General features: G+C 44.5%; 1 pseudogene; it reads left to right on the top strand.

Annotated features, from left to right (window-relative positions):
* The first annotated feature begins 15906 nt into the window (after nt 1-15906).
* LOC102841301 lies at nt 15907-16416 on the top strand (annotated as a pseudogene).
* The last annotated feature ends 1658 nt before the right edge of the window (nt 16417-18074 follow it).

The following is an 18074-nucleotide window of genomic DNA, read 5'->3' as shown; positions in this document are numbered from 1 at the left end:
AGAAACACTAGCAGTTTTGAACTGCTGACCCTGAAGTTAGCAGCCCAATTCGTAACTACAACCTTACCAGAGCTCCTTAGTTATATGGTAATTCTATGTTAAACTTTTTCAGGAACTGTCAAACTACATTTCACAGTGGCTTCACCATTTGGCATTCCCACAAATAATACACAAGAGTTCCAATTTTTCCATATATATTTTTTAAAATAATAGTTATCCTAGTAGACATAAATGGTTTCTCACGGTGGTTTTGATTTGCATGTCCCACCAGCTGCTCCTTGAAAATTCTATACAGTGTTGCTATGGGTCGGAATTGACTTGATGGCACTTAACAATAACAAAAATGGCTAATGACCTGGTGTGGCACTGTGGGTTAATGAACTGGACTACAAAGTCAATTTGAGCCACAAGATCAGTATTTCAAGCTCCCAGCTTCTCTTCAGAAACCCTATATAGGGTCCCTATGGGTATGAACTTACTTGACGGCCCTTAACAACATCAATGGCTAACGATGTGGAGCATCTCTTCATGTGTTGTTTGTCATTTGTATGTCTTCTTTGGAGAAATGTCTCTTTAAATCCTCTGCCCATTTTAAAGATAGAGTTGTTTATCTTTTTGTTGTTGACCTTATTTATATATTCTAAGTATAAACTGCTATCAAATTTTCTTCCATCCTCTAAATTATATCTTCTCTTTCTTGATAAACTCTTGATGCATAAAAGCTTCTCATTTTGATGAAGTCCAATTTATCTCTTTTCTTTTGTTGCTCATACTTTCCCTGTTTTTAAACCATCACTCCACAGCACTCTCTACCCAGCTGGGTTCAATAATTCATCGCAATGGTCACACAGAACTCAGTGGCAATACAGTTAAACGGTTTATTAGGAATGTTAACAGGTTAAAATGAAGCATCAGAAAATGCTCAGGGCACAGTTGTTCTAGTCAGGACAACCTCTTGTCAGCATGTCCACTTTCTGCCTGGACAATGTAACAAAGCTCTTTTAGGTCTGCTGATAAATGCCCACAGGACAGACCACTCCACCTTAAGCCTCAGACTGAAGGTGCTAGGCTCTAGCTCAGTGGCAGAGCAAACTTGGTTGGTGGTTATGTGCCATGGAGTCAGTTCTGATTCATAGTGACCCTGTTCAGGGTTTCCAAGGCTGTAAATCTTCATGGGAGCAGAAAGCCTCATCTTTCTCTCACGGAACAGCTGGAGTTTCGAACTGCTGACAGCAAGCTTAGCTCCCTTAATTAATTGCCTAGAGGCACCGTATTCTGCAAGTGAATTTTCTATCCAAGGCTACTCAGCTTTACTCGCTCTGTGGGCTGGCAATACCACTGCTCTGGTTCTTGGTTGTGTTGCTGCTGCTCCTGTCACTCCTCCAGTGTCACAGCTTTCTGTCCCTGAGCAGAGGAGCTTCAATGCACAGGAATCTAGGGCTCCAAGGAACATGCTCCATTCCTGGCTCTTTCTACTTCTGAGCTGGCTCATTTTATAGCCAGGCTAGGGTTTCATGTTTTCACAATTCCAATGAACTCTGTTAACATCCACAGTGGAATCCTGCCATCCTCAGTCTCTTCTGTCAACTTGTCTTACTCAGACACAACAGGAAAAGAGTCATTTGGTGGGAGCTACAAGGACTAAGGCTAGAAGACACACATTAAATAACTCGCTACACCGCAGCTACCATATCTAAGAATATAAACATAAGGCCTTGAAGATTTACTCTATGTTTTCTTCTAAAAGTGTAATCATTTTGTTCTGATATTTGAGTTAATTTTTGTATATGGTGTGAGATTTGGGCCAAACTCCATTCTTTAGTATGCAGAGATGCAGTTGTTCCAGCGCCATTTGGTGAAAAGACTATTCTTTTCCCATTGGATGGTGTGGCATTCTTTGTGAAAATCATGGATGTTATCAGTTTATTTCTGGACTTCAATTATATTCCATTGGTCTATATATTTATCCTTATAGTAAGCACACTGTACTGATTACTATAACTTTACAGGATGTTTTGAAATTAGGAAGGATGAGTCCACCTACTTTGTTTTTTTCCAAGATTGCTTTTATTATTCAAAGTCCTTATCAATTTCATATGGATCTGAGAAATGCTTTCCATTTCTGCAAGGAGGCTGTTGAAATTTTGATAAGGATTGTGCTGGATTTATGGATTATTCTGGGTAGTATTGACATCTTAACAGTGTTAAGTCTTTCAATCCATAACCATGAGATATCTTTCCATTTATTTAGACCTTCTTTGTTTTCCATAAACAACATTTTATAGTGCTCACTGTAAAATCTTTGACCTCCTTGGTTATTCCTAGGTAGTTTATTCATTTAGGTATTATTGTAAATAGAATGTTCTTTAGATTTTCTTTTCAGATTGTTCACTGCTGAGTTTTGTGCAATATATACCCATTATCAACTTTTAATTCTATGAAACCTGCAATACCCCATCCAAGCTCAGAACAAGAAAATTAACAGTGATTTACATCTTTTATGTGAAAACTTCTGCCCAATTCTACAGATGGGCAAACAGAGGTACAGGGAGCTAAAGAGGCTACCCAGGCTGCTCGGTCAGTGGCAGAGTATCTTGCTGCCTGCCAGGGATCAAGGCTGGAACCAGGCTCCATTGACCCCCAAATCCTTTTCCTTTTCTAGACTCCTAACTCCTGATTGGCTGCACAGTTTAACTTCTCTGTTATCTGGAATTAACTCTTCCTTTAAGAACTAGTACAAGCACACCTAAACAGTGCCAGGCCCAGGGCATACAAGGCTGAACATGCTGGTGTGGTTTCCATCCATGTTCTAGCTGCAAGATAAAAAACAAAGAAAGCAACTAATATATGCATGAAAAGTGGTGACTTTTGTTCCAGAGAGACATGGACAGGGTTTGCTCCAGGAGAGTGGTCAGGGAAGGCTTCTCTAAGGAGGTGACATTTGAGCCACCACGTTCCTGTGGGTCCCTTACCTGACTTCTTCCAGTCTTGTACTGTTGAGCTGTCCTGACCTCTTGGCCCTTTCCTCAGCTTCAGGTCCAGAGAGGTTTTTATCATTTGGCTAAAAGCTCTCTTGTAACTGGAACCCTGAAGTCTATGTTTAGCTTTCATGAAACCCACATGACATTCACTATAAAATCCTCCCACCCCACTGCCATTGAATATGACTGCTATTTTATAACTTTTGGGCATTTATTTTCCCAGCCTTTGGAAAGATGGAAAGTGTGTGTGGATTGTGCTGGACTGATGTCTGCCCTTCTCAGAGGATACAGATCTCAGACCTGGACATGGCACCTGGTGGAGACCAGCTACTGGCAACAGGAAGGTATCTGAAAAGTGGGTAACAACTGCTGGTCTGGATGCCTTCTCTGTTCCTCAGGTAGGGGTGGAGGTCCTGGAGCTAGACAGGAGACTAGTGAAGAGAAGGAGAAAAGGCCAGCTGGAAGACACAGGAGAGCAGAGGCCAAAGGTTATCCAAGCCATATAGGCAGCATTCTCAAGAGCCCAGGTGCTGCTGCGTGGTTTGCTGGCTGTCTCATGGAAACTCATAGGACTCCAAGAAGTGGGGTGGATTGATCATCCCCACTGCCAAAATGGAACTTCTGGTGTAGCACTGTAGGATCAGCAATGGACTGTGAACCACAAGGCCAGCAGTTCAAATCCACCAAGGGCTCCTCGGAAGTTCTATACAGTGCCTCTATGAGTTGGAACTGGCTCAATGGCACTTACCAACACCAACACCAACTGCCAAGATGAGAACACTGAGACTCAGTGATGTGCTAAATGGTGCTAAGCTGGCTCTAGGGCTAGGAAGTCTGGCCCCAGAGCCTTCTTTCTCTCTCATCTGTGACATCATCGTCTGTTTCCAAATCTGATCACTCAAATCGAGGACTTGAGTGTAGTGCTTGGTCTCCCTGGTCTGCTAGGACCCTGGGACAGGATGGACAGATGGACATGTGGATGGACAGGCATTGATCATTTATGGCTGTTGATCTCCTCAGCACTTTACCTCTGCTAGTGTGTTTGAGGACGCCTGGTACATCACTGTAGGATAAGTGTTGGACTGCTAAATGCAAGGTTGGTGGTTCAAACCCACCAGTTGCTCCATGAAATCCTATATAGGGTCATTTGAATCCTTCTCTGTCTCTTTCTCTCTTTGTCTCCTTCTTTCTGGGTCCCTGGGATTTGCCATTCTCACCTCCTGCTTCATCATCTGTTTGTATCCATCCATCTCTCTCTCTGTTTCTCTCTCCATCCATCCACCCACCATCTATATCATCTATTGTCTTTTTTTTTTTTTTTTTTTTTTGGCGGGGCTGTTGTTTCTTTGTGTCTCCTCTGTGTCCCTTTGTCTCTTTAGATTTTGCTCTCCATTTTTCTTTTATTCTCTCTCCTGTCTTTCTTGATCTCTCCGTCTGTGTCACTGTATCTCTCCCTTTGTGTTTCTCTCTGTCTTCATCTTAGTTTCTCTGTTTCTTGTTAACTGTGTCTTTATCTCTCCTCTCTCCCTTTGTTCCTTTGCAGTTGTATCAATCTCTCTCTCTCTGGCTCACTCTTTCTCTGTCTCTATTTTTCTTGCACCCCTCTCAATTTCTCTCTCATCCTCTTTTCCTCTCTGACTTCCCTTCAGTTTTTCTTTTTCTGTTGCAGACTCTCATTTTCTCACTTCTGCCCATCTCAGCGGTCCCTCTCTGAGCTTTCAGAGCCTTTCTCTGAGACCTGTCTAAGTGGCTTTCATGTTGCCCTGTACGGAAGATAGGGTTGGGCCTGGTGCCCACCTGGAGGGGACTACTACCATGCCTGGGAGCTAAGAGACCATGATAGACTTCCTTGCCCCTTGGGGATTCAGGACTTGTTCTACCTCATTCCTATCCCCCTTTGTGCTGTGTGGCATAACAAAAGTATTTTATAGAAATGTTATTCATAAATATGTATAGAATGCCTGCTCTACATTAGATCTATGCTGGGGGTTTGTCTTGTCCTATGCACCTCAGGGATCTGAGAACAAGGACACTTCTGAGGCCCTCTCCTTGTGGACAGATAGTTGTCCCACCAGGTCAGCTTTACCTCACTTGGGTGGAAAGTGAATTTACTTCTGGAGCAGGAACCCAAGAGCTGCCCATCTGTATCTGTGGGGTGAGGAGTTAGGGGGATGGGCACCACTCAAATCTCTGCTCTTCTCTGTGCCTTGAAAGGACCCCAAGTTTTCTGAGTTTAAAGGGAAAGAAATGAGTTTCAAGTTGGAAAACTTAACGGGTGTTCAGCATGTCTGCACGTCCCCCAGCCTCACAGCCATAGTGGGGGAGTACATGAAAGGTGCCCATGGAGGACGGAGGAGCCAGCTCGTCCAAGCCCAGGCTGAGGACAGCCCCGCCCTCGTTGCTTTAGAAGCCCCCTTGGAAGCCCCCAGGTAAACCCCCCGCTCCCTTCCTTTATCCCAAGCCTCTTTTTTGAGGTTTGGCTGCATTTTTGATCTTAACAAGTTTTTTTTGTCATCTTTGCCAGGGCTTTTACAATGTGATTTCCTTTTATTTTAAAAACGGTGGCTTTCAAGCCTCGTCTCATGTGTGATTGTTTCATGTTTTCAGGCTTCTGGAAGGTTTGGAGTTGGTCCCTAGGTGGCCGACTTCCCATCTGCTCCTTGCTCTGCTCGTCTGCTTGGAAGGGGTTGGGGCCTCGGAGCAGCGGCGTCTTCTGCTCTTCTCTGGCTGGGCTGGTACTGATGATAAAAGGTATAGTCTTCTCATTGGCCTGGCTCCCTAAATCTCCCAGTCTTCACCAGGGAAGACACCTGGAGTTGGGAAGCAGGTTACCTGAGCTTCAGTTTCTAGCTTGGGGCAGGTGCTTGCACTTTCTAAGTCTCAGTTGCCCTATCTGCATATTGTTGTTGTTGTTGTTATGTGCCGTCAAGTCAGTTTCAACCCATAACAACCCTGTATAGGGTTTCCGAGGCTGTAAATCTTTACAGGAGCAGAAAGCCTTATCTTTCTCCTGCAGAACTACTAATAGTTTCGAACTGCTGACCTTGAAATTAGCAGCCCAACTCATAACCACTACACTACCAGAGCTCCTTTCCTATCTGCATAGTGGATAGAATAATTGTACTTACCTCACATTGGGTCAAATAAGATGATATAAGGGAAGTGTTTGGTACACATTGTACCTGGTATGATTGTTGTTGTTAAATGCCATCAAGTTGGTTCTGATTCATAGTGACCTGGTATAGTGTTTCCAAGGAGTGGCTGGTGGGTTTGAACTCACTGACCTTGTGGTTAGCAGTCCAGCGCTTATCTTACAGGGCCACACATGGTATGATGTGAAGGCTTACTAAATGTGCTCAAACATGAAAACAGTTGTGAGGGTGACACAGGGTCGTGCTGTGTTTTGGTCTGGTGTGCATAGGGCCAACGGCTCCTAGCAACAACAACGATAATAGGACAAATATCAGTCTCCCAGACCTCTGTGAGCAGGTCCTGTCTGCTATGTGAGTTCATCAACTGCTTTACCTGTCTGCTCCACACCAAGCCCTTGGTAGGACTCACATTGCACCCGTCCAATTCAGAAAATCTGCTGGTCTCTTTTCTTGGGATACTGGCCACACTTCTTCCTCTGTTAAAAGCTTCTCTCTCTCTCTCTCTCACACACACACACACACACACACACTATTTCTGTTGTTAAGCTATTTGGAATTGGGGTTTCCTCACTTGCAATGGAAATATCTAACCATCTCCTGGAGTCTAGTGGATGGGAATGTTTAATCCTGGGAAGCAGGAAGACAGTAAAATGACTCCTTGAGTCCCCTCCACTGCTGCTTTCCAAGTCCAAGCTAGCTCCTTTACAAACCTTTTCCTGGTACAGAGAGGGGACCTGCCACCACCAGAGTGAAGAAGCCCAAACCACATCTCTTTCTGCTCAGGGGAGAGAGAGGGACTCTCTTTGAGTTTTTGTTTTGCTTTGTCTTTTATTTTTTTTGCTGATTTACCTTCCTAATTAGGTTCCTCTCAGGCAAACATATTAGGATTAGTTTGTAATCCTTGAGCTCACAGACAGTGAGGGTGGGGCAGGCCAGGAGCCGTGAAAAATCCAGAGTGGGAGAGGCACATGGCTAAGGAGATATGTCCACACATTAAGTGCTGTAAGATTAGCACTGTACTGCAAACCAAAAGGTCGATGGTTCAAACCCACCAGCTGCTCCTTGTGAACGCTGTACAGGGTCTCTATGAGTTGGAAACAACTAGCCAACACTTAACAACAACAACAACAGATATATCATTTGTTTAGTAAATACTTGTGAATTATGATTTCTGTGCTAGGAGTTGTGGATACAGAAATGAATAGAACAAGGCACTTGTCTTTAGTTCATGGATGATATAAATGTAATGCGAACTGAAATGTTGGCAGTTCATGTCCACATAGAGTTGCCCTGGATAAAAGGCGTGTGCTCCCCTTCCAAAATATCAGCCATTAAAGAACCAGGGCTACTCTGATTACATGGGTTGTCATGTTGTTGTTCGGTGCTGTGTTGCAGATTTACCCTCCTAATTAGGTTCCTCTCAGGCAAACATATTAGGATTAGTTTGTGAGTAGGTTCCAACTCACAGGGACCCTACGCACAACAGAACAAAACATTGCCAGGTGCTGTACCATCCTCACAATTGTTGTGCTTGAGCCCATTGCTGCTGCCACTGTGCCAATCCATATTGTTGAGGGTCTTCCTTTTTGTTTGCTGACCCTCCACTTTACTGAAGGAGCTCTAGCAGCATAGTGGTTACGAGTCGGCCAACTAACCTCAAGGTCAGAAGTTGGAAACTACAAGTTGTTCCGTGGGAGAAAGATGAGGCTTTCTGCTCCTGTAAAGATTTATAGCCTGGGAAACCCAATATAGGGTCCCTATGAGTCAGAACCAACTCCCCGGCACACCACCACCATTTTACCAAGCGTGATATTCTTCTCCAGGGACTGGTTCTTTCCGATGACATGCTCTAAGTATGAGAGATAAAGTCTTGCTTTCTTGGCTTTTAAGAGCATTCTGGCTGTACTTCTTCCAACACAGATTTGTTTGGTCTTCTGTAAGTCCATGGTACTTTAAGTAGTATTCGACAACACCATAATTCAAATACATAATTTCTTTCACAGTCTTCCTTATTCATTGTTCAACTTTCTCAGGCATATGAGGCAATTGAAAATACTATGGCTTGGGTCAGAAAAGCTTTCGTCCTCAAACTGACATCTTTGTTCTTCAACACTTTAAAGGTCTTGTGCAGCAGATTTGTCTTGACTGCTGCTTCCTTAAGCATTGATTGTAGATCCAAGCAAAATGAAGTCTTTAACAACTTCAGTCTTTTCTCTGTTTATCATGATGTTATTTATTTGTCCAGTTGTGAGGATTTCTGTCTTCTTTACTTTGAGGTGCATTCTATACTGAAGGTTGTAGTTTTTGATTTTCATCAGTAAACATTTCAAGTCCTTTTGCTTTTAACAGGCAGGATTGTGCCATCTGCATATCACAGGCTGTTAATCTGTCTTCCTTCAATCCTGATGGAATCTGTTCTTCATATAATCCAGCTTCCAAAACTGCCAATGAGTTGATGTCATCTCAGTGGTAATTAAAAAAAAAAAAAAAAAAAAATCTGTCTTTAAGGGGCCAAAGAATCCTTATGGCACAGTGGTAAAAGTATTTGGCTGCTAACCAAAATGTCAATGGTTCAAACCCACCAGATACTTTGTGAGAGAAAGATATGGCAGTGTGCTTTTGAAAAGATTCACAGTCTGGAAAGCCCTATGGGGCAGTTCTCCTCAGAATTAACTCCAACGGCCCTGGATTTAGTTTTTGGTTTGTTAAGGTTGGTGTGGCACTGGACTGCTAACCACAAGGTTGGCAGTTCAAACCACCAGCTGCTTTTTGAAAATCCATTATAGGGCTGCTATGAGTCAAAACTGACTCAATGGCACTTCACAACAATAACAAGGTACCCACTAAAGGGAAGGCATAAGCAAACAGGACAAGCAAATCTTGTAGTCACAGGTAGTCCCAGTTTCTGGCAGATGCAAGGTGCTGTTGCAGCTGCTTTAGCCCTGGCAGGTGAAGAGATTCTTTAAAGAAGGGCACTCCCACTCACCCGGTGGTGGGTGGTTGGGGAGGGGTTCCCCAGGTCTGGAGCTTGGGATGATGGCCGAGAAGATGCACCCCTCTGAGGCAAGGTGCGCAAGGCCAAGGGAACTATTTTGGAGGGTACTTTTCCCTAGCTGTGGGGTCTGGAAGGTTCCACCATGCAGAATGCGGGTGATTAAGGCCTGGGCGGTAGTTACCACTAGAGAATGGTGGGGCATCCGATGGATACAGTGGACTTTCAAGGTTGGGAGGAAGCAAGAATAGTCTTTTCTACATGTGAAAAGATGGACAATGAATAAAAAAAAAAAACTGGAGAAGAACTTGAGCGTTTGAATTATGGTGTTGGCAAAGAATAGTGAATTAACATACCACGGGCTGCCAGAAGTAGGAATCCCTCTGTCTTGGAAGAAGTACAGCCAGAATGCTTCTTAGAAACAAGGATGATGAGACTTTGTGTCACGTAGTTTGGGCATGTTATTAGGAGGGGCCAGTCCTTGGGCCATCATGCTTGGTAAAGTAGAGAGTCATCAAAAAAGAGGAAGATACTTGAGATGGGTTGACAGTGATTACAAAAATGGTCTCAAACACAGCAACAATTGTGAGGCTGCTGGAGGACTGGGCAGTGTATATTCTATTGTGGAGAGGGTCACTGAGTCAGAAAAGAACTTGATGGAGCCTACCAATAAAACAAGCCTTGGTCGGTTTCCAAATGTGTGACCTCATCCTTTTGCTTGCTATGAGTGCCCACTAGCCTGACATTTGCCCACCCTAGAGGACCACTCCTGGATGACTACTGGCTCCTCCACATGGAAGCATTTAGGCAGCTTGCAAATGACACTTTCTCAATGCTACCTGAGCACCTTCTCTATTGGCTGAACCCCTATCACTCTAGGCCATGGGCCTGAGGGAATAGGTCTCCTGGTAATATAGCTAAATGGGTTTCCTGGGCTCCCCTAGACTCCACTTCTGCAGGGAATGAATGCCAACAGAACAGCCGTAGGACTGGCATGTACCTGGACGGGTGCACTGAAATGGGAATGCAGGCACAGGGTCTGGAAGGACAAGCAGACCTTCTCCAGAAGGCAAGGTGTATTTGGATGGGGGCTGCCTCCCAGAATGCACTGGGGCTGACTGCCCTCCATTTTCTTGTAATCCTACCCTGAAACTGGCCGTTACAGAAAGCAAAGCTTACTAGAAGTTCGTCTGCCTGAAGATAAAAGCCCAGCCTCCATGGAGTGAGTCAGAGGAAGGGTGCTAACCGTCTTTCTCACTCTCGTGGAAGAGAGTTTACATCTGTTAGTAAATTTAAATGATGAGTTAAATGGGGTTTAGATGGCACCGTGAGAGGGTATGTCCTTAGCCTAATGGCTGTGCCAGCCCATTATTTGTTTCTGGACTTGTGCACAGGCTCTCTGTGGGTGACTCCTATCTCCTGGGCTGAGGGATGCCCCTCTTTCCCTCCCACCAGTACCAGAAGGCTAGAGCCTGGGACGGATTACAGTCCCTGCTTCCTCCTGCCTGCCCAGCTTTTCTCCTCTGTCTCAGGCTCAATCAACACATGGGGATCAGTGGGCTCTACTCATCTTGGGAAGTCTCATGCTCACATTGTAGCAGATTGGGAGCATTCTAAGAAGTCACAACTCAACTTGCCCACATTACAGCTGAGGACACTGAAGGTCCAGGCTTGGCAGGAGGTTGGGTTCTGTCTTTCTTTCTGACTGGGGTGGGGTGGGGGAGACACAGTGCCCAGGACAGAGCGGTTCTCAACCCTGGCTGCACACTGACATCTCCCTTCTAACAACTACAAAGTCTGTCCCCCTGGGAGCTGGTTTAATTGGTAGGGCGATACCGTCCTGGACGTCTTTATTAGCTCCAGGTGACTCTGGGTGGCTGAAGGGAGTACCTTTGACCTGAATTGCTGTTGTTGTGACTTCTGTTCACACAGTCTGAAGCCACACAGGGGCAGCAACAGCAATACAATATATCCCTTGGTTGCCCCTGCTATGGATGAATGGTGTCCCCAAAATGTGTTGTAAATCCTTCTAACCCTTATACCTGCCTGTGATTATAATCCCATTTGGGATTGGATTTTCTTTTTATGCTAATGAGGCAGTATTAGCGTTATTGTTGTTGTTAAGTGCCATCAAGTTGGTTCTGACCCACAGTGACCCTATATAGGGTTTCTGAGGAGTGGCTGGTGAGCTTGAACCGCTAACCTTGTAGTTCAAACCAATTTTGCAGTCTAGTGCATTAACCCACAGCACCACACCAGGACTCCAGTATTAGTATAGGGTGTGTCTTTAAATCAGTCTTTCCTGAAGTACAAAAGCAGATTAAGGCAGCAAAAGAGCAGAGGGACAGATGCTGAGCGGTGGGAAGATCACTGAGGATCAGAAACTGAAAAGAGAGAGAAAGCTGGCACTCTGAATGCAGACTTCTTGCTTCTCAAACTGTGTTGTTGTTGTTAAGTGCCGCTGAGTTGGTTCTGACGTCATAGAGTTTCCAAGGAGCTGCAGGTAGGTTTGAAGCACCAACCTTTTGGTTAACAGTCCAGTGCTTATCCTACAGCACCACACCAGGACTCCTCTTAAACTGTGAGAGAACAAACTTCTGTTTGCTAAAGCCATCTATCTGTGTTATTAATAGCAACAGATAAATCTCCTCAAACTGTCACCCGATTTTTTTTTTGAGGGGGAGGACTCTCCAGACTTTTTTTCCCTTGGACTCATAAATATACATGTGGCAAGTGACAAACCTTTCTGTTCTGTTTTGTGCACTTTGAGCATCTGCTGCCTGTGAAGTTGTTTGGAGTTACCCAATTCCTGCCTCTGGAGGCCCAGGAGGGCTAAAGACAATCTCCTACCTGCTGTCTCTTTGCTCTTGGTGCCTTCTCTGGAGCCCATCCCTTCCTGTTAGCATCACCCCTTCTTTAGGTGCCACAGTGCCAGCTGGACACCTCACATCCTCTGCTCCTCCATACCTCCTCTGTGCATGGGCTGACTGCTGGTGTCTCCTCACATTATGAAACTGCAGTGGGGGAGAGTCTCCTTTACCCCGACACTGCTGTGCTCTAGCCTATGAATGCTACAGCCGTGTTGCTTGTCTCCAGTGTCTTTTCTTTTTTTAGTAGACTTAATTGTTTATAGTAATTTTAAGTTTATAGAGAAATTATACAGTATTATGAGTGCAGAGTTCCCATGTACCCCCCTCCTCTAGCACAGAGTTGCTCTTATAATTAGCATGCTGCAATCATGTGAACATTTGTTACAACTGATGAGCCAATACTGATACACTGCTGTTAACACTAGTTCACTTTAGATAAACTTTTTGTATCATATAGATCAATGATTTTTGACAAATACATGATGTCTGTGTCTAGCATTATAGTATCATTTTGAATACCTTCACTGCCCTGAACATTCTCTGTGCTTCACCTGTTCATCCTCTCTTCCACTGATCCCCTGGTAACCACTGATCTTCTGATCATCTCTATAAGTTTGCTTTTTCAAGACTCATAGCTTTGAAATCTTATGTTGTTATTGTCAAGTGCTGTTGAGTTGGTTCTGACCCACAGCGACCCTGTATAGGGTTTCTGAGGAGCAGCTGGTTGGTTTGAACTGCCAACCTTGCTGTTAGCAATCCAGTGATTATCCTACAGTGCTACCCCAGGAATCATAAAGTACATAGCTTTGTCAGACTGACTTCTTTCACTTAGCAATATGCATTTAAATTTCCTTCAAGTCTTTCCACAGTGTGATAGCTTCAATGACTTTTGAGTTTCAATAAAACCCAAACTGTCTATTTTTGCTGAAAATACTCTGTCCTAAGATTCAGAGCATGACTCTAGAAGGCTGGGTCAGGAGATAAAGCTATGTGATAGACACTAGAATCCCCACCCCCAATATGCTCAAACTCTTGCTATAAAGATCAACTTGACTGATGGTTCTTTCTTTAGAAGGATTGTAGGTAGACTCCTGCTCCACCTTGGACCCACCAGTGTCTAGATACATCTTGCTTGCACCAGGAGACATTATTTAGCCTCAAACTGTCCCCTCAGGATCCTACTGTCCTGGATATAGAATGTTATACTTTAGGAAATGGTTTCTTAATATCCTGTGTTAGTGGTCAGGTTGCAGTTGAGATTATACTCTGGGAATCTAGTTCACATCATTGTCTATTCCTGCCCAAACTTCCCTTTCCACCTCTTCATCCTCCTCAGGTTTGTTGAGAAGAGCCACAGATAGAAATGAAAATACCCTGAGGAAGAAGAGAAACTATTGACTTCTAGCACCTTTCTCTTCCAATAAAATTGGTTAGAGTCAGGTCATATGCCCACCCTCAAACCAATCACTGTTGAAGACCTCGAGGCAACCATAATGGGCTGAGACCTATCAGAGTCTATCCTCTGAGATTAGGGAGTGGACAGATCACCATCATCAAGACTCTGGTGGAGAGGGTAACTACCCACCCAAATTCCCCTCCACACTTCTGCATATTTGTACTCATTTTCTGAGACAGCTGTACAAATTTCCACAAACTTGGAGGCATAAAACAACAGAATTACGTTTTCTCACAGACCTGGAAGCCATAAGTCCAGAATCAAGGTTCTGATAGAACTAAGCCCTCTTTGAAGTCTCTGGGGGAGGAGCTTGCCTTGTCCAGCCCTTGGCGGCTCCCCCAGGCATGACTTAACTATATCCACATCACTTCCTTTTGACCCTCCTGGTCATATTGCCTCCATCTCCTCTGCATATCTTTTATAAAGACACTTAGCATTACATTTAGGGACCCCTTTGACGGCCCAGGATTATCTTCTCATCTCAAGATTCTTAATTTAATATACTTGCAAAGACCCTTTTCCAAATAAGGAAATCTTCATAGATTCTAGGGATTAGGGTATGAACATATCCACCCACAACAAAATCTTAACCTTTGACAATAAAGACAAGGACGATGGGAGACTGTTCTTGGTAGAAAAATGACAAGATTCCTGAGCACCTAACAAAAGGGAGCCCACATGAGACTGTCCAGTGATGTTGTATGATCTGGTCAGGAGGGCCTGCTTGGAAGAGGATGAAAAATTAGGTCTACTTTTGGGTTGCCTCCTATCCTCTCAATGGTTCACCTTCCCCATTCTCCCCACTTTCTGGGATCCCAGGATTCTCATTGTGCCCTGCATAACATCTGAAAACAGCAAGTGGCCAGGCTGGTATTGAAAAGGAAAAAGTTTCTGGAAGACCCACCTGGGGTTAGAGGCCTTGAAGTTACTGTAGGTCTGGGGCTTGTGAAAGAAATCTGAGATGGGGAGGGATGAATGGGGACAGGGGACTGGCTCCACAGGCCAGAGATAGACTCCAGTGAGCAGGAAGGTGGGGTAGGGGTGCATAAGTTGCCCACCCTAGAAACTTGGGGGTCTTTTAGGGCCCTAACTGGGCACTCCCCATGACTGCCTTTCCTAAGCCCCCAGGCCTGAAAGCTGGAGACCCATCGGGAATAAAACAGCCTGGACAAAAAGGCTCCAAGGCAGTTCAAAGACATAGAGAGACTGAGAATGAAGTTTTCAAGCCACATCCAAGGGGAGGGCTTTTCATCTACCAGCCTTTGAATCAGGAATCAAGGCGGGCAAAGTTACTACCAGGTTAAAGTTTAAATGGCACAGAAAGGGGAGACAGGAAGATGAAACAGTGGCTGTCTGGCCAGGGGAACAAAGCCCGTTGCCCAGTCTGGCACCTGGCCGCAAAGGCGGTTAAGTTGCAGCAGTCCCAGCCAGGAGGGGCTGTGCTGCTGCCATTGTTCAGATTAAGAACGAAAGTAATTGAAAGGAAAGGTGAGCCAAGGAGAGGCAGCTGGTGCGTGTGACTGCCTGGATCGTTAGAAAATAATTTAAAGGGAACGGGCCTATCAAGCAGTTTCTCTTATGGAAATGGCATCATTGAAGAGAAAGGAAGAGAAGAATGGAGGAAGTCTTTTCATTCTTTGAAAGAGAGTGAGGTTTTTTTTCCACTTTACCATCTAGTCATTTTGCAAACTAGTTTCACTCCTTAACTGCCTGGGCTGGAGGACCTCTCTGGGACCTTGTGGTTTGGGGAGCCCAGGTGTTGGAGGGACCACATGCCTGCATCTCCACAGGCTTCTCATTCTGGATGAGGCTTCCTGCTGTTTTAGGAAGCCCACCCCTGTTAACACCCTGGCCACTGCCCTTTCTGTCTTATTGCTCTGTTGCTTGCTGGGTCCCAATTGTGAGTTTTGGGGTCTTATGCATGCTACAACCACACCTTTCTAGATGAAGCCTTCATATTGTCAGTATCTGACTGTACAAGGGAGGGGAATCTAACACCATTGTTTCAATACTCTGGTGCTAAAACACTCAAAGTTGTCACCAATCAAGCAACTATTATGTGTCAGGTAGTCTAATGAGCATGGCATAGGCCCTGCTGTTAAGGAGCCTAGAGTCTAGTTGGAGAGATGGACAAGTAAACGAGCAATAATAATACAAATTGATAGGAACTGTAGCAGAGGAAACAGTGTGACTGTGGGGACCTGTAAGGAGCTAACCTGATCTGGGTCCATCTAGGAAGCCTGCCTCGAAGAGTTGACACTTGAAGTAAGTTGTGAAGATTCATTGCCATTAGTGAGGGAGTTTCTGCTCTTAACCATGGTAGAGTAACATGGACCAGATTTACCTTCCTGTCTATCACAAACAAAAAACTGAACAAAACATATGAAAAAATAATTTGCAAGACTCTACATTAAGAAGTGAAGGATGTCCATGTTTGCACCAGCTGCAGGGCAAGATGGAGGCGCTGATTTTGGAACCCTCCCTGTATACTACCAAAGCCATCCTGATTCTGGATAATGATGGAGATCGACTTTTTGCCAAGTATTATGATGACACCTACCCCAGTGTTAAGGAGCAAAAGGCCTTTGAGAAGAACATTTTCAACAAGACTCATTGGACTGACAGTGAAATTGCCCTCTTGGAAGGCCTAGCAGTGGTATACAAAAGCAGTATTGACCTCTATTTCTATGTGATTGGCAGCTGCTATGAAAATGAGCTAATGCTCATGTCTATTCTGAACTGCCTCTTCGACTCATTGAGCCAGATGCTGAGGAAAAATGTAGGAAAATGAGCACTGCTGGAGACCATGGAGGGGCTCTTCCTGGCTGTGGATGAAATAGTGGACAGAGGGGTGATCCTACACCGGGTGGCATTAAGGGGTGAAGATGTCCCTTGTATGGAGCAGAGAGTGTCTTAGCTGCTGCAGTCAGCCAAAGAATAGATCAAGTGGTCACTGCTTCAGTGAAGGCCCCACTGTTCCTGGCTCCTCACTCCCTTAAAACATTGCATGTCTACTGTGACTTCTTACCTAGTCCCCTAACTGATGCTCTCAGGATCATCTTGGGGATCACAAGGAATCCTTAAATTTCCATCTTATCTGTGGTTGTGCCCCTTCTATAACACACATTTCCTGTTTTGCCTCATTATTCTTGCAGTTCTTGGAATAAAGCTCCCACCAGATTTAGACACAGGACCAGGAAATATTCTCGTCTTTTCTAGACTGGATTGTGCTCCCATGCTGTCTGATCCCCCATATTTCCTCCTAAATTTCTGTGCTCTTTGCTGCAACTACACGCCAGATCAAAGCAGAAGAAAGAATGTGCTCAGTGTTTTCCTCCCTTTGCCTTTGCGAGGTCTTCATCCCAACAGCCATATGTCCAGTAAAGGGAGGAAGAGAGAGAATTCTTTTCTATAGAACTAGCGAAAACTGGGGTATCCAGTCTCAGCCCCAGCTCCAGCCCCACTTAGTGGCCTCAGCATTTTCTCCCATTTCTTCTTATTTCTCTGCCCTTCAGCCTTAAAACAGAGATTGAGAACAGTTCACAGGGAGGGGACAGAGTAGAAGAAACAGTGATTTAAATTTTATTGGATAGAGCTTATAAAATGCTGTATTTCAGTCACAGCTACATTCACTACCCTGATTCTGGCTTATAGCTTCAAAACTGCTGTGGTTTGTGAAAATTCATTGTGGGAGTGTCCATCTCTTGCTCCACTACCTTAGTTATCTACCTTTACTACCTGAGGGATCTTTTCCTGGCCTGTCCTCATGATGTCCTGGAGCAAAGCCAGTCCCTGGAACTGAAACTCCATTCTAGTCTTGGGAAGAGGACTTTCTGCTCAGAACTGGGGAGGGGATGGAATTTACTACTTGGGCCTCTGGGCTCTCTCAAGTCCCCTAGGCTCTCCCACATGCTTTTCACTGCCTGCCTTGGTTTATAATGAAAAAAAAAAACAAAACAAAAGAAGTGAAAAACATTGTTTACTGAGAGAAAAAACAAATAAGACTCTATGTTTGTCAAGTTTACTGCCCTGGAAGAATTTCCAGATTATGGTACAAGGGGTGAGCCTAAGAGACTTCCTTAGTTGAGGTGATGTTGGTGAGAATATAGAGACCAAGGCAGCTGGAGTTTTTTGGAGAGAAAACTGGAGAGGAGAGAGCTGCATAAAGTGAGAACTCTAAAGCTGTGTCTCTACTGATGCCCTACATCAGTATTCAGCAGAATATTGATCAGCATATGCTAATGAGAAAACTATCTGAGGCTCTGGAAAGAACTATCTGAAGGACCAGAATGAAGAATACTCAGTGCTTACACGTGACTAAAGTGCACCTGACCCAAGCCACGGTATTTTCAGTCACCTCACATGCTTATGAAAGTTAGATTTTTTGGCTGTGTGCATTTATAAATGGTCCTCTCAGCACTGCTTTTGCCGTGTCCCAAAGATTTTGGTGTGTTGTGTTTTCATTCTCATTTGTTTCCAGGAAATTTGTGAATTCACATTTTATCTCTTCTACTACCCAGTTGCTTTTCAGCAGGGTGTTATTCAATTTCCATGTATTTGACTTTCCTTGGTCTTCCTATTGTTGATTTCTAATTTGATAGCATTGTGGTCTGAGAAGATGCT

The sequence above is a fragment of the Chrysochloris asiatica genome, unplaced genomic scaffold (assembly GCF_000296735.1).
Source record: "Chrysochloris asiatica unplaced genomic scaffold, ChrAsi1.0 scaffold00273, whole genome shotgun sequence".
Lineage (NCBI taxonomy): Eukaryota > Metazoa > Chordata > Mammalia > Afrosoricida > Chrysochloridae > Chrysochloris > Chrysochloris asiatica.
The sequence above is the reverse complement of the archived record's forward strand: the minus strand, read 5'-3'. Positions and strand labels throughout refer to the sequence as shown.